This window comes from Lissotriton helveticus, chromosome 5_1, assembly GCF_964261635.1.
Source record: "Lissotriton helveticus chromosome 5_1, aLisHel1.1, whole genome shotgun sequence".
NCBI lineage: Eukaryota > Metazoa > Chordata > Amphibia > Caudata > Salamandridae > Lissotriton > Lissotriton helveticus.
Window position 1 is genome coordinate 1,369,342,857 of NC_136065.1, and position 15,723 is coordinate 1,369,358,579.

Genomic DNA, 15,723 nt, shown 5'->3' on the forward strand with positions numbered 1-15,723 from the left:
ATACAATACTTGCATACAGCAAGTGACCATGGAACTAACGCTTACGAGATAGGCTTTCCCTGGCACCATGCCACAACAGCTGTGGTCATTTATTAGAATATAGTTCCCGTTAGAAAGCTGTCTAAAGAATGGCTCTATCTGTGTTGCAGGAGTGCCGTGCAGGTGACATGAAAGGTTATTAGAAGACCCTTCGCAGGCTCCATGCAAGTTAATACCTTAACACAGAAGTGTACCGCTTAGTGATTTTTTACAATTTTTACCACTAAGAAATACATCCTTTTTCTTTTCACTGTAACATGTGTGTGTATAAGGTAATTGCCATGTTGACTTGATGTACCATTTACCCAACCTTTCATACTGGCCCGCTGGTATATACTCTTGGCAATATTTAAATTGGAAAGTTGTTATCGGGATTGTAATTATTCCGTGTATTATCCATTCAATGATAGGTCTTTCTGACATTGTCAATGGTAATTTCTCAAGTTTTTCAATGCTCAGAATCGTATAGTCTGCTCCTTTTTGTGCCAAACTGATTTGTTTATCAGTAAGGTTAAAGTTAGAGAATAATGACGTTGTGTTGATTAAACGCCATGGTACGTAGCCTGAACGCAGATTTCCAACGTCCAGCCAAGCTGTACAATAGAACGTAATTGGGACTGACCATGTTGTAACATTAGTAAGTCCTGCTCTATTATATCAATAGCAGATGATATGATACTGTCCAGTGAATATATTCTGGAGGACAGAGTCGTTAACCCATTGTCCACAACAGAAAGTGATTTTTCCAAATTAATACGATCAATTTTTCGTATTTTTTCTGCTGTCTCAATTTGCATTACTTTCCAAGCTTCGTTGTACGCAGCGTATATACCGGCCGCTATGAAACGTTTTTGACGCTGTTTGCGTGGTCCCAGAATGAAATCACGCAAGTCAGCACCGTCTTTAAGTAAAGTCAAGTGTTGCTTAATTTCTGCCAGTGTGGATTTTTATAGCCATTCGAGGGATAGTTTCCCTACACTGTATGTTGTAACTATCCCTGGATGTTGTCTCTGGGAGTATCTTGGGTCTGGCCTGGTCATTTTGAACCCCTGTATTTTGTTCAGGAATCTATCTCGACAGTTATTTGTGTCTGTGGGCCAGATCAACCATTTCTTCCAATCAGGATGTGTTCTGTTTTGGTATAAAATATGGGATACGTCTATCTCCATATCAGTAGTGCTATTACTATCAGGTATGGGCTTTGGAATAGATGGTTTGTTTAAGTCTTTAATCTTGGCTAGGCCAAGACAGGATGTCTGTTGAATGGTGTCATTCAAGAATATTATTTGTTCTGGGATCATGCAGGCTCTAAATAATGCTACTAAACTTTGGACCTGCCATTCTTTTGTACCCCAGATGGTTTTTGTTTCAATGTTATTTTTCCAGAATTCAAAACCAAATGTAATAATTTTTTCATAAAATGTTTCAGAATAGATCAATTTAGTATTTGTCAGCATTGTTTTCATTCCTGTCTTATTTAACATTTTAAAATAAAACGTTTCTGCATCACTTGTGTTAAACCCTGAGAAGTATGGGAATTTCCCATAAAACGTTTTTGAGCTGCTTTTAGGCGGTGTTGTACAATGTTCCCATTGATTATAATTAAAAACATTTCTAGGTTGAGCAGATTTATGCAAATAGTGATGACCAAAATGATTGTAGAATTACATTTCTTCATAATTTGATGAACCCTGTAAATAATCATGTTCTGTGAATTTGGCTGATATTACTAAATCTGACATCATATTATTAATATTTTCAAAGTCCCAATCATCAGAAAAAGTACTTGGTGTTACAAAGTCACTTAATGAAACCTTGAACTGATGTGGATATTTCAAGAGCTCAATTGGGCCATAAATTTCATAATCCGTTTTGTCCCATGCTACCCCACCGGGTATTTGATTGACTGTGATGTTCACTGGTGATAGTTCTCTTTTTTCGATGTGAGATGACTTGTGAGGCTTTAGGACCAAGTTGATGTTCTGACTTGCTGTGTCCATTGTACTGTATTTTCCTTCAATGAATTTTCCCAAACATTGAACCATGATGAGCCAAAGAAGGAGGAAAAGTACACCTAACACAATCCAAAATTCAATCCATGGAGAAATCAGATAGGTTTCTTTGAGTTGATGAAAGAGTTCAGTTACTTTGTCTTTGAAAGTTTTTGTTGCTGGTGTTTCTTCATGTTCACTTGGATCATCAGAAAAGTCATCGAAATTGATGAAGTGGCCAGATGCAGTTCTGTCAATTGTTGGAATTGCTTCCGGATTTTCATTTGCTTTTGGATTTTTCTTTGTTTCACTAGCATAGTCTGAGGCTACATCGTTGTAGACTGGTGTTTCTTGACGAACTGTTGCAATTTGGGTTTCAAGAGGCACAAGTTCCATGGCTTTGTTGCATAGTCCTTTTTTATTCACTGCAGGTTTATCAAATGTGATTAGTCTCTCAGTTTGAACCTCTTGGATTGTAGCAAATTTTGGTAGTCTGCTATTTCTTGGGAGTCCACTGGGCCTACTACTTATTATTGGCCACATGATTGTGGTTTTACCAGGTCGATGGATACAACTCGGTTCTCCTTTTTACCAGCAAGGGGCGGTAGTACAACTGATCTTGTTCCGCTGACAGCTAAGACAGGTACTGCTTTTCTGTAAGAAGGCCCAAATTCCTTCTTTATCGCGATCTTCTCTCTGACCAGATCCCCAATCTTTGGAATCCAGACAGGTCTTGATGGGACAGGTGGTTTTTCTTCAGTGGCTGTTGGCTGTTGCTTTAACTTAATGTTGCTCAGGTTTCGTCTTGTTTCATTTAAGTCCTGTAAAACAGCCAAACGGTCTTTGATATCAAAGCATTTTTCTTCTACCACTGAAGTATGACTATCAAGGTCCTGAATGTGCATTCTAGTACCGAACAATAGTTCGTACGGACTGAGACCTTTTAGAGAATTTCTTGGCAGATTATTAAGACTATGTTGGACACTTGTTAAATGTTTGACCCGCCCATCACCCGAACCTAATACCCTCGCCGTTATAGATTGCTTTATGTCCCGGTTTTTTCTTTCCACTACTGCATTTCCCTCAGTATGGAATGGACAAGAGTACCGCAATGCAATGCCCATGCTGGTCATGGCCTCCTTATAACCCCGAGAGCTAAAAGCAGGACCCTGGTCAGAATGTAGCATGCCAATTGCGTATGTGCCGATAAAGACTCGCAAATCTTTTATAACAGTTCTGGCGTCAGCCGAGCGCTGGTGTCTGCATTTTAAGTGAATCTAGTCTTAAATGTATATGGGGACGCATTTCTCCTGCTGGATTTCTGCGTATAGATAGCTTTATGCTTTCTAACAAAGGGGTCCTAGCGTTACTCCGGTCGGTTCATGACTGCGATCTCGGTTGCAGTCAGGACAGCCCATTGCAAATTTGTAATGTTGCAGGCTCATCCCCGGCCACCAGTATTCTGATTGTAATTCTTTTAGAGATTTCGCGATCTCCAGGTGTCTTAGACCCAATCTTATATGTGCGTCTGCTATTAAAAAGACTCTCCTGTTCGTGTTTGGAATTACTCTGTCCCCCACTCCAGGGATTTGAGCAAATCGATTATGTATGTATAACTGAGTGGATAGTTCAGAGGTAATGCTGCATAGTCGCCTTTTAATGAGGCTTTTACCGCTAGCATAGTTTCTCCGTCTATATAATTTTTAGAATGCTTTTTTGTGGCTACGGAAGCCGGTAGGACCGCTTCCGCTGTGGCTCTGTTAGCCAATGAATTCCCTGCAACGTGAACGCCATCACGTTGATGACTCAGTGTATGTATCACGTGAGTCTTTTGTAGTTCTTTCTGCAAAAGAACTACTTGTTCCCGGTGCTTTTTATGCTTTATTGTGGCACCTGTGTCATCTTTGTAACCGTTTTGAATCCAGATCTGCAAGTCATTGTTGTAAGATTTTACGCAGTAATGTGAATCGCACACTATTAATGTGGGGAATTCGCGATCGGCATTTTCAAGCGCCATCTTTAAAGACCTTTTTTCAGCTCGCTGAGTTGAACAGTTTCTGAGTGATTCCGTTTTGGTGACTATTGGTCTGAATTTACCAAAGCGCCAGCGACCTTTAACAATCTCGCACGCTGCATTATAGGATTTTTCCTCTACATCGTAATGCTGTGCAAATCTGTCCATGTAGATTACACACATGTACTGTTCGAGAGGCAGAATTTCAATTGGCAGAGGATATTCTTCTTCATATTCTAGATCTTTTAGTTTTTTCATTTTCGGGTCAAAATAGTATTTCACGTCTTCTGCAGCAAGATAATTTTCCCATTGTATCCATTTTGGATCTAATGCCACAGCAGTCAAATTGCGTGGACTTGTTAATGACTCAAGGGCTGATTCTGCTGTTAAAACAGTTATCCTTCTGCCTTGGGCTTGGGCTCTTTCTTTTGCTACAGCAGTTTGAACCGCTATTAGAATTTTTTCAGTAGAACTGAATTTCATTTCAGCTTGTGTGTACAAATGTGATTTGTAAGCTATTGGTACCGTTTCTCCCTCATTAGCGCTTAGGTACGTGAATCCGCATCTTCCTGGGATGACTCGGATTACAAGGTTGCGTATGTTTTCGCGTGTTTGCAATTTTGTTTTAGCGAACATGTCTGTTTGTAATGATCTTAAAATTTCTGTGTGTTTCTGAGTCCAATTAATTGGTTTGAAATCAGGTTTTATTAATTCATAGAGAGGTTTAACCCTCTCTGCATAATTTAGAATGTATGTTCTTCCGAAATTCAGGAAACCTAGTATTGATTGTAAGTTCTTCAGCGTTTTTGGTGCTTGGAGTACAGCGCACTTCTCTAAGAAGTTGTCTGCTAGGCTCTTGCCTTCACTTGATAATTCATATCCTAAAAATAGGACAGTTGGATGGGCAATTCGTGACTTTTTAAAGTTCAATTTGTAACCCTCAGCTGCGAACCCAAGTATTATGGTGTTCACTCTTTTCAAGTGAGTATCCAGGTCATCATCTGTGAGATAGATGTCGTCGACATAGGATAATGCCTCATCATCATATATTTGTAGTAACTCTGTTACTCTTGCTGAGAATAATCCTGGGCTATTCTTGAATCCCTGTGGGAGTCGACAGAAGTGTTTTTGCGACCCCATTATTGAGAAAGCGGTCAAATACCTGCTTTCAGGTGCAATGTTTTGACAAAAGAATCCATTAGAGATGTCTAATGTTGTTTTATATTTTTTGCGCACAATGTTATTCATTAGTGCTGCACTGTGTGAGTTTTGTACTGCAAAAGTTTCGCAACATGAGTTAAGGTGTCTGTAGTCCAAAACTAGCCGATATGAATCATCTGGCTTGGAGACAGGAAACAAAGGATTGTTCATTTGTGAGGTGCATGTTTCAATCACCCCCTGATATTCAAGTTGATCTAAGATCTCCCTGACTTGCTTTTTTAGCTTCTTGTTTAACTGGGTACTGCCTTTGTGCAGTGGGTTGACTTTTTAACTGGATTTTGTGGTGAGGAGAATCCTCATCCCATCCTACATGATTTTTGTATAATGCAGGAGCTTGGGCCACTGCCCATTTTCTTGCAAGTGTATATTTTTTATGAATTGGAATATGATTTGAGAAGGCAGGCATAATCATTTCTTCGCCATGAGGGCACTCTCTGACAAACTCTGGTGGCCAGTCTTTCTCAGCTAACAGGATGTCATAGCCTTTCGAAAGGTTATCCCAAAAGAGACCCCTTACTTTCCTAGTCTTGTCTCCCTCTATACGTAATGTTATTTCGTATATTTTATGAGGTTTGCTAACTCTGGTATCTGCAGTTTCCACCTGAATGTATTCATTCGTGTCCACTGTCTCCAGAAGATTCATCAAGATCTTGCGAGCTATTGTCACTTCTGCTGCGCTGTCTAGCATTGTCTGGGCCCACTCTCCGTTTTTCAGTTGTGTCCTCAGTATCCTCTGCATGTTTCATTATTTTAATACTAGCTACCTTCTTTCTTGGAAATTGTAATTTTTTACTTTGATGAGCAGGTTCCTTGTCTTTGAACTTGACGTGCTCTTCTTTGTGTTCTGACCGTCCTCTTCCTTCCGATTTCAGTGAGGAAGTCTGAAAAGATCGAGCGGGACGTGTATCAATATGTTGATATCTGTCAGGTTTTCTCAATTTATCCCTATCTCTAAGGTTGTATCTTTTCTCAGAGGGCTCCCTCTGGGGAGACTTGTCACCTCGTTCTGGAGATCTATCCCTTCGTTGAGTAGACCTTCCTCTGGATTGGAATCATTTTTCTTTGGGGGTGGATTGTTTATTTCCATCCCAACTCTTTTTTGGAGTGTTCACATTATTTTCAATGAATATTTTTTCACGATTTTCAAGTAGTTGGGGTTTTACTGGTTTCCCACCCAAACTATCTCTACCTAGTTCTTCATAGGATTTTTCTATGATTCTGGCAAGTTCAAAAGGTTGTTCTGCTATATCTGTTTCTTTCAATTTCTGGCAGATCGCCACAGATGCAGCTTCTCCTTTTATGTTGGCTAACAATAGAGCCGAGACCTGTTTGATGTCTTTCAGTAATTTCATACCCAGAGTTAAAGCAGGTTCTGGACCGTATTCATTTTGAATCTGTCTTAGCACATCCGGTATTACCGCCATAGACGGAACACCATGTGTTTTTGTGTAAATCGAAGCAAAAACTGTGCCCCAAGTGTGACAGTCCTCCACATGTGGTGCGATCCCCATTGGAAGACAGATAGTCAGAATTCTGTGTTTCTCAGTAGGCGTAGTATCAGGAAATACTGCCTCTATTTGAGTGATTTTCTGAGCTAACCAGAATGGAATTTGTTCCCGTTTTGTAGGTACTTTACCAAGACATGATTGTATGTTTTGTGGTGTAATTTTGTTTGTGTTCCCCTGATGAGGGGTCACCTGTGGAATGTTGATTGCTGGTTGGACCGTTGAAGTCCGCATTACATATTGGACTTATTGTCTATGTATTTTAATTAGTATTTTTAGCTGAGCTAAAAGTTCCCAGTCTGACATTTTATCAATGTCTGGATGTGGTGTGTAGCTGGTAGAACCGGCCACGTTGCTCCTGGTCTACCTAGTGGACCGAGCCTGGTGATGTGATTTTGATGTTTTAGGGCGCCATTAAACCAGAGCATGTGCTCTTGGTAATTTAGTGGGATTTCAACCTCCTCGAAAGGAGTGTATTCATCCGGAGGTTCCTCTATTTTGTAATAGTGGAATTCGTGTGTTACAGCGTTTGCTGCTGGAAAGTTTATCTATGAGTAGAATACCTCACCCAGAAGCTCACAATCTCAGTTGGCTAAAGAGCCACTAGAAGCACAAAAAATCTTCTTCTGAAACCTCAAAGATTCCGGAAGGAAAAAACGTATACACGCTCCTTCTCAGGAATGGCACCCAGGATCTGGAATGCCCTCCCTCCAGAAACCAGACTTATCTCCTCCACTGCACTCTTCAAAAAAGTAGTAAAAGCGATCCTCATGTCCAAATTCACCTGAACATTTACCTTGGATCTATTGTGACTCTTCGCTTATCCTCTTATCACATGTTTTGTCTGATCTACTATGTTTCCTTGTTTCCCTGTTTTATTTGCTCTCCATTGATAACCTATAGCTAGTCCGTGCACAATAACTTTGTTAATCACTCGCTCGTTTTTCTTATTCCATGTACTTGTAAAGCGCTCTGATATCTGCAGGGATCTTGTGCACGCTATATAAAACTTTCATAATAAAAATAAATAAATATGCTCTAATTGTGTAGCATGGTATGGCATGGTTTGCCCATGTATAGTGTAGTAGTGTCTGCTGTTGTATGGCCTGCAATTGCATAGTATGGTATGTCAAGTGTATGGTTTGATATGGCCTGTCATTGTATAGTCCTATGGTACCGTATGGCCTGCTATTGTATAGTATGGTATGGTACATAATTACACAGTATGGTATGGCCTGTCTTTGAATTTTATGGTACAGCATGGTCCTAGTATTGCATGGCCCGTCAATGTATAATATGGTATGGTATAGCCTGTCATTGAATAGATTGATATGGTATGGCCTGCCATTATATGGTCTGACATAGTATACCCTATCATTATATTGTATTGTGTGTCCTGTCATTATATAGCATGGTATTGTATAATATGGTATGGTCTGTCACTATATGGTATGTACTGAATGCTATTCTATGGCCTAACACTATGTAGTATGGTATGGGCTGTCATATAGTATAGTATGGCATTGTTTGGTATGGGGTGTCATTGTATGAGTATGGTATGGCCTGACAATGTATGGTAAGGCATGGCCTGTCATTGTATAGTATGGGATGGCCTACCTTTGTAAAGTATGGTATAGTATGGAATGGCCTGACATTTGTCGAAGAAAAGCAAGACAAGAAGAAGAATAACCAAAGATGAAATTGAACTGGTTCGAGGAAGAGCTGCAGAATATGCTAGATTGAAGAATGTAAAAAGAATCTAGAGGGTCAGATAAGCTGTTAACAATATTGTATGGTTATGGTGATGATGTGATCCTTTATAATTATTAGAGGGGGAATAGAGAAAGCCAATGAAATAAAAAGATTTACTTGCCATCACTTTCGTGTTGTTAACTGCAGACCTTTAAAAACCTGCACAACATAAATATACACAAGTTTCATTACCTGTAAAATAAAAAAATTGTCATATAGAAATAATCTGCCTGGTCATTGCTGGTCTCCATTTCTTTCCTTAGCAAATCAATTTACCAATTAAAGTGAGAGGCTATAGCTTGTTGGCATAAGTGTTTTCATTGTCTATTATTTACAGCGTCTTTCAGCATGATATGTGCAACAAGAACTATGCACAAAAACATTATTATTTTGCAATGTATTTTTAAATTGGTATTTTATTTCTGGTTCACAGATTACATGAATTATTAATGCCTGTAGAATATTATAGTATATGTACTACAATTATGCAAGTGTGTGGACAGAAAGCAAGAGAAAGGTTTTTATTTTTGTGTAACACTTACTTCCTAAATCCGTACCTGACAGAATGTTATGCATTTAAAATGTTTCAATTTGTTCTGTATAACATATATTTTGCAAAACAGTTTAAATGGACTTATTCTCAAAAGCTTTCTTTTCTTTACAGAGCCCTTTTTACTAGGGCCATTCTTTCGGGCTGTATTTAGATAATTTTCACATTTGTTCTTTGTTGCCGGAGCTACATTTAGATCATATTATTGCTTTGGAGTTCTCTATGAGTTCTGTTTGATTTCTCCAATTTCTACCCACTGCTGTGGAAATACCTGCTGAGCAAATCACTGGAGATAGTCTCTATTCTGTTGCTCTCTTCATCTTTCTACCAACTGCCTCCAACCACTTGCTGTCTGTTTGAAGGAGGCACCAATGGAAGACTGCGCTTTAACTATTTTGTAAGCAGTGTCAACTATCGGGGAATTTGTCAGCACAGCACATTAATTTTTATGCATGGTGGGTCCTGAAGAAGGCTTTAGAATTCTCCTCCCTAGGAGTGACTGCCTTCTTGGATGCAAGTTTTCTGAAAGCCCGCCTCCCTTGATGTGTACGAACTGGCAACACTGGAAGGATTTGGATCCTTTCTGGGGTGGTAGGTGTTTCAAAAGGAAGCAGGAAACTCCTCTTCCTCCACTGGTACAAGATAGGTGGCTGCCAATGCAGAGTCCAAGGAGATATATCTGAGGATGACCTCGATGGATAAGAGTCAACCTCTTCTTGTGGGGAAGTGTCTCCACAGTTTTAATATATGTCTTTGTCCTGGTTTTCCTTCTCTAGGGTGACCTCTAGACTAGTCTTCAAACAAATCCTGCGGGCTTTGCCTTTGGCTCAGGAGTTGACGGGCTAATTCTTCTTATTATTCTAGCACTGTCTCTTCCGTAGGTCATTTGCTTTAGTGGAAGTTTTCAATGCCATAACTATATCTTTAAAATCTTTTTTTTTTGTGAGCAGTGCTGCCATTTCAGCCTGAAGACTTTTATTTTTCGACCTCTACTGTCTTCTCTCTCTTCTTGACATTGCACGTCTGCACAGATTTTCCCTGGGGGGAGGTGCTGTGACCCCTTCCAACTGAGGTACTAAGTTTTTACCTATGATCTTGACCTCTTTCTGGAGTCTAGTATGAGTATGAAGGTTTGTTCGAGCTAGTGTCTTTCAACTTCAGTCCAGGGGGTTTCTTGCCTTTTGGCACTGAATGAACTGCTCAGGGTTTCAACATCAATGGCTGTTTACCAGTATTTGATCACAATAGTTTTGACTCGTGACGTGTCTGAGGGACTGCAGACATATGCTTCCTCTGCATTATAAGCAATTTTTCCAGCACTGTTCTCGTAATGTTCTCACTGTCTGCATAAAAACATGTTGAATGTTTGACATCAGAGCTCAGCTACTCGCAATGAGCGTCTTCAGTCTTTCCCTCTTTATCGTAAAGTTTTAGGTCTTTCTGTGAGAACGGATTTTTCTGTGCCATGGCATGTGACCACAATAAGTTTTCCAATACCTTTAAATTTCTGGGCAACATAACTTCATACGCCTTGCCTCAGGATTTATAGTCCTTTAACAGACATATGGGCATATTTTCAAGGAACTATCGCCGAGTTATCAGCACTTTATCGCAGCCTAAGTGGCGATAGATTTACCCGGCATGGAAACTGCCGCAACCTCATACAACCCGTCATCCGTGCACAGACGAAAGTATATCCCCAGATGAAGGCAATTTTGATATGCCGAAATGCATTGGGATTGCTTGAGTGCATTATTTTGAACCAAAAGGATTGTGTTAAAGACAGCAAAAATCGATGTGACTTGAACATAATGGATTAAATACAAGCATCTTGCAAAACAAAACGTTTTAAGGTCAATCTTTCATTTACATTGATGAACCTTTATACTAGGACATTATAGGAGCCCGGGGGACACTCCCCAATCGGGGGGTGCTACCTGTGTGATAAATTTATCACCCCATTCACAAGCTGGTGCAAACAGCCCATAACACAAGTTTACCTGCGATAGCAGCAGTGAAAATCGCCACAGATGACCCCGGCAACTATCGCTAATGAGATTCAGAGTAGGCTTTCCCGTGCCAAAAGTCACGACAACACCACTCTGCAACATTTTCAACTACCAGCCAGATCGGCTATAAGAACCCAAAACAGGTGATAAGGCGCCCTGACCTGGTGTAAAGTCGGACAACAGCCTGCACCAGGAAAGGGAGCCCAGGCCATAGCCACACCTGAAGGGCAACAAGTGCCATGGAGCCAACAATCATGCAGCTGGGAGCCCCAACAGGGCCTCAACACCCACCGCCTCCACCCACAAGAAACCCAACCCTCCTACCCCTCCCCCGGGCAAAGACAAGTCCCATCAACTTCACAAAATCATGTACCAAAGAATTCGCCTGATGTCGCACAATCCCAACAGGTAACATGCAAGTGTTGTCCTAAAAATGAGCATCACACATTCACCTTTGAATTACCAAAGAAAAATTGAGTCAAAAAAACTCAAAAGAGCATTAAAGAAGACTCATGGCAGCTCTCCTCGGGACAATCTGTAGGTCACAGCCTGCAAGACAAAAATCCAGATAAGAAGGTGTGTCATGGAGGAGCCTAGCCAGCAACCGTGATGGCCGCCTGAGCCCTCGGCTCCGCCGACCCTTCCGCTTCCCTCCCGTACCGCTTCTTCTCCTGCGTGCTATCTTGTTCCTGTGGTGCGGTATCGGGTTTGGGAAGTGACGCTGTTTCCAACGAAGTGCTCCCCGTTGGTTTCTCTGCGATGGAAGTGATAGGACGCCCTTCTATCCTGCTGGTGTTCGAAGGAGGGGACCGATCCTTTGTTCTCGGCTGTGCCCGGCCGGACAACAACAACGTCGGCCATTGAAGACGGGCGGCATCGGCTGGCGACTCACAGCGGCGGTCCTAGGTCTTTTGCTGCGGCGCAACAGTATTCCCTTTGGTTTCCGTGCTCTCGAAGGCTTCTTCGCTGGCGCTGCAACATTTGTATCCCTCTCCCCTGATGGATCCGTGAATCTTCTTGTTTTGGAGCGGAGTGGTGGGGGCCATTTTGTGCGGAGTGATCAGCGCCGGCATTGCCGAACTGTTCTTTGCCGTGGATGCCTGCTACAACTGACATTGTATTGCCATCATATGCGGGCTGACATGGAAGGTGCTACCCTGGTCCCCTCGCCCTGGCTGTGCTTGTCGGGGAGCCGAATTGATGACCGACGGCTGGGAGGTTGCGCCAGCGATCGAGACCGGGGGTTGCCACGCGTCAGTGAACCCCATGTGCAGGGGGCTGTAGTATCGCCCTTTTTCGAGGCGCCTTTGAATATCGGCACTGTTCTTAGTGCTCTGGCAGACTTGCGCGATGCCCTGTGTGATAACGCCCGTGATTTGGAGGGCCGACTGCGTGACATTATGTCCCCACTCTCCTCGCCTGACCGAGCTGGCGCTCGCGTGCGGAGCGTTTTGCCACATCCTGGGCTCGACTGTTGCGAGCCGCCTCGTCAGAGATGCGATGTGAGTCTGAGGTTGAGGGAGCCAAACGACATCGCGACTCTGCCTGTCACTACAATGGTGGATGGTTTGCGCCCTGCGCTTTTACGGATGCTGGGGGATCGCTGTTGGAAGCCATGTCTGATGCCTCCTTCGAGATCTCTTGGCGAGACTGACACTCTTCTTCTAGACATGTTGCCTGCGCCTGGGTTTACTCGCTTTGTTGGACAGCTGCTGTGTGCTGGCCCGTGCTGTGCCTTTATGGATTGCATTGCCTGGAGTCGGATGGATATAGGTGGATGGTGCCTCGTCTTGCTGTGGTCATTCTGGCTGCCCCCCTGCTTCCGCGGGGCTACTTCGCTACTGTATTTCATTGGCACACTGTATCGCAAGGGACAAGGTTGACTCTGTTTTTCCCCTTCTTACTTACCGATGATGGATAGACAGGGGAGCTGGACGTTGGCTTTGTTTTGATTAGGGGTCGGGGGTGGGGTGGCCGATTGTACTCCTGCTGGCCGTTCTGGGTGCATGTGAATGGCCCTCCTCCGGTAATACATGTTTTTCTTTTCCTTTCTTCTCTTTTCTTTCTTCTTCATTTCGGGTTCTCTTTTGGGGCGACAGGCACACTGCGAGGGGGGGTAGGCCGTAGCCTCTGCATGCGTGTAGGGTGGGGGGCTGTTATTTTGTCCTTTTTGGTTTCTGTGGGCCTTTATTTCTCTTTATTTTATATTCTTTTTCTTTCCCCCTTTTTTCTTGGGTCACTGGGTTTAGTTTTTGATGGGTGGGTAGCAACTGGCGCACAACGTGTTCTGCGATTATCTATCCTTATTTGCTGTCTTAGTGCCGCCATTTTGATGATGTCTCCATGCTTGCTGGATTTCTTGCTGTGCGTTGCCCACTTCCATTTTGTTTGATAGGTTTGGTCTTTGATCCTTTCTAGTCTCTTCCAGCTTAATATTCTTCATTTATAGCATTAAAAAAGTAAAACCTTTAACGATGATTCTTCTCCTGCTCCCCAGTAGTACGTATTTTTCCAATGTAACTCGAATCGACTATATTTTGTTTTAAGTACTACTGCGATGTCGTATTGTTTGCGGATGTGCTCTAAAATGTTTTTGAGGCCGGCCGGATGGTTGTAGGCCCGTATTTGTTTCTGATATTGCGCAATAAAGGTTTTTGGAAGAAAAAAAAAAAAAAAAAAAGAAGGTGTGTCATGCGCTCATCAAAGGACAGAGAGAGAGCGAATGAGAGAGAGGGAGATAAAGAGAGAGCGAAAGAGAGGGGGAGAGAGAGAGGAAGACAGAAAGAGAGGGAGGTAGGGGAATATGAAAGAGAGGGAGAGAAAGACCCAGACAAAAGAAGAGAGGGACAGGGAGAGAGAGTGCCGACACTGCGAACCCAGGCCTCACTGCTCACCTGCTGCCACTGGTGTGTCTCCAACCATGTGCCTGTATGTACTGCAGTTCACCTGGTCCCTCATCTGAAACAGATCCGTCATCTGAAACAGAGTCCAGATACATGAATGGCAAAGTACATACAATTGCACACGCCATCATGGCATGTCCGCCCCTGTGCACCCAGGCAGCTGCACCCCAGCCCCTCCCGCCGCCCAGCAGTTCATGCCCACCCCTGCGCACCCAGGCAGCTGCACCCCAGCCCCTCCCACCACTTGGCGGTGCATGCCGACCCTGTGCACCCAGGCCTCACTGCTCACCTTCCACCACCGGCGTGTCGCCACGAGGGCCCACCACGTGCCGGTGCAAGCCCCAAGGCCATGGCCCGCGAACATGGCAACACCACGCGGCGGTAGGCATGCACTGCCCGCTGGCTCAGGCCTACACGGTAGTCCAGCAGGGCTCACAACGATTGTCACCAGTACGGACCGCCAGGACGGGACATCATCGCAGGCTGCACACCCGCTTAGCACTTAAGGTACCCCTACCTCAGTGCACCGAAAGTCACCGTCCCGTGTCGGTGTCCCTGTGCCGGCCGCAATTTATCCGGTGCCACCAAGTCTGTGCCCCACAAGTCATGGACCCTTTATGATTGAGTATCGTGGTGTGGACGCCATCATGTCACCTCTGGCCCTGAGGAATTTGATGTTGCAGGGCCCTAGGCCCTCAGGCTTACATTAACACCACACGGATACACCCAGATAGAGAGTGAAAATGGCGTTGAGCACGTTCGCCCGGCCTTTTTATTGGCAGGGTCACATGTTCTGTGACGCGTGTGCTGGATGGGTGTGGTATGGGTGTAAACCAGCCGTGAGGGAGTGGCTGTGGCATTCTGACAACTAGACCTGTGATCAGCAGATCACTACAGGGAAGACCTGGGAAATGTAGCGTTGTCCCCCCAACCCCCTGTGAGCGTGAGCGGAGTGGGCTGGCCTGGCGTATACCAGTCCAGCATAAGGGTTTGAATGATGACCCCGGGGCTCTGGGCGTGGTTCCGTACTGGGCTGGACAAGGAAGCAACTAATGCGTGTGTCCCTGTTGTTGTGTCGGCACCACCCGGACCGCATTTGGCAATGTGTCACCCTATCACCAAGTCCAACGACAAAATGAGCAACATGGACGTAGGTAGGAATCACTGAGCCTACATTCATCCATACTTCCACACTTGAAAGATCATAGACATAACGCATCTGTGTGATTATGAATGTTTAATGCACATTCAGTGGAGTGTTGCAGCTGGAGCAGTACAGGGCCATGCAAACCCCACTATACAATGTTGGCACGTGGAGGGCCAGCCAGAGTCCTTCAGGGAATGACAAGTCCAAAGGAAGAGGAAGAGTTCAGTCCGCAGTCTGATTGCTGTGTCATTGGCGATTAAACAGAATGTGGCAGTCCATTTCGAGGTCCGAGGTGAGTGTCGCAGAATGTATCGGGGGACAGTGGAAGGTGATGATGCAGAGGGCAGAACCGAGCAGAAACCGGCCATATGGCGGAGATGAATGCTACAGTTTTCATCTTACCAGTAAGGCGGTTTCATCTGCATCTTCGTCCTCTGCTGTTTCATGTGCCTCACGTGTGGGCGGTGGTGTTCTGTCTCCATCTCTGTGTGGCAGTGATACCTCAGGGGACGGAGGTGGAATGTCTGCCGCACTGTGTGGCACTGACACTTCAGGGGTCGGAGATGTGGATTTAGTGGTAGCAGCAGCATGC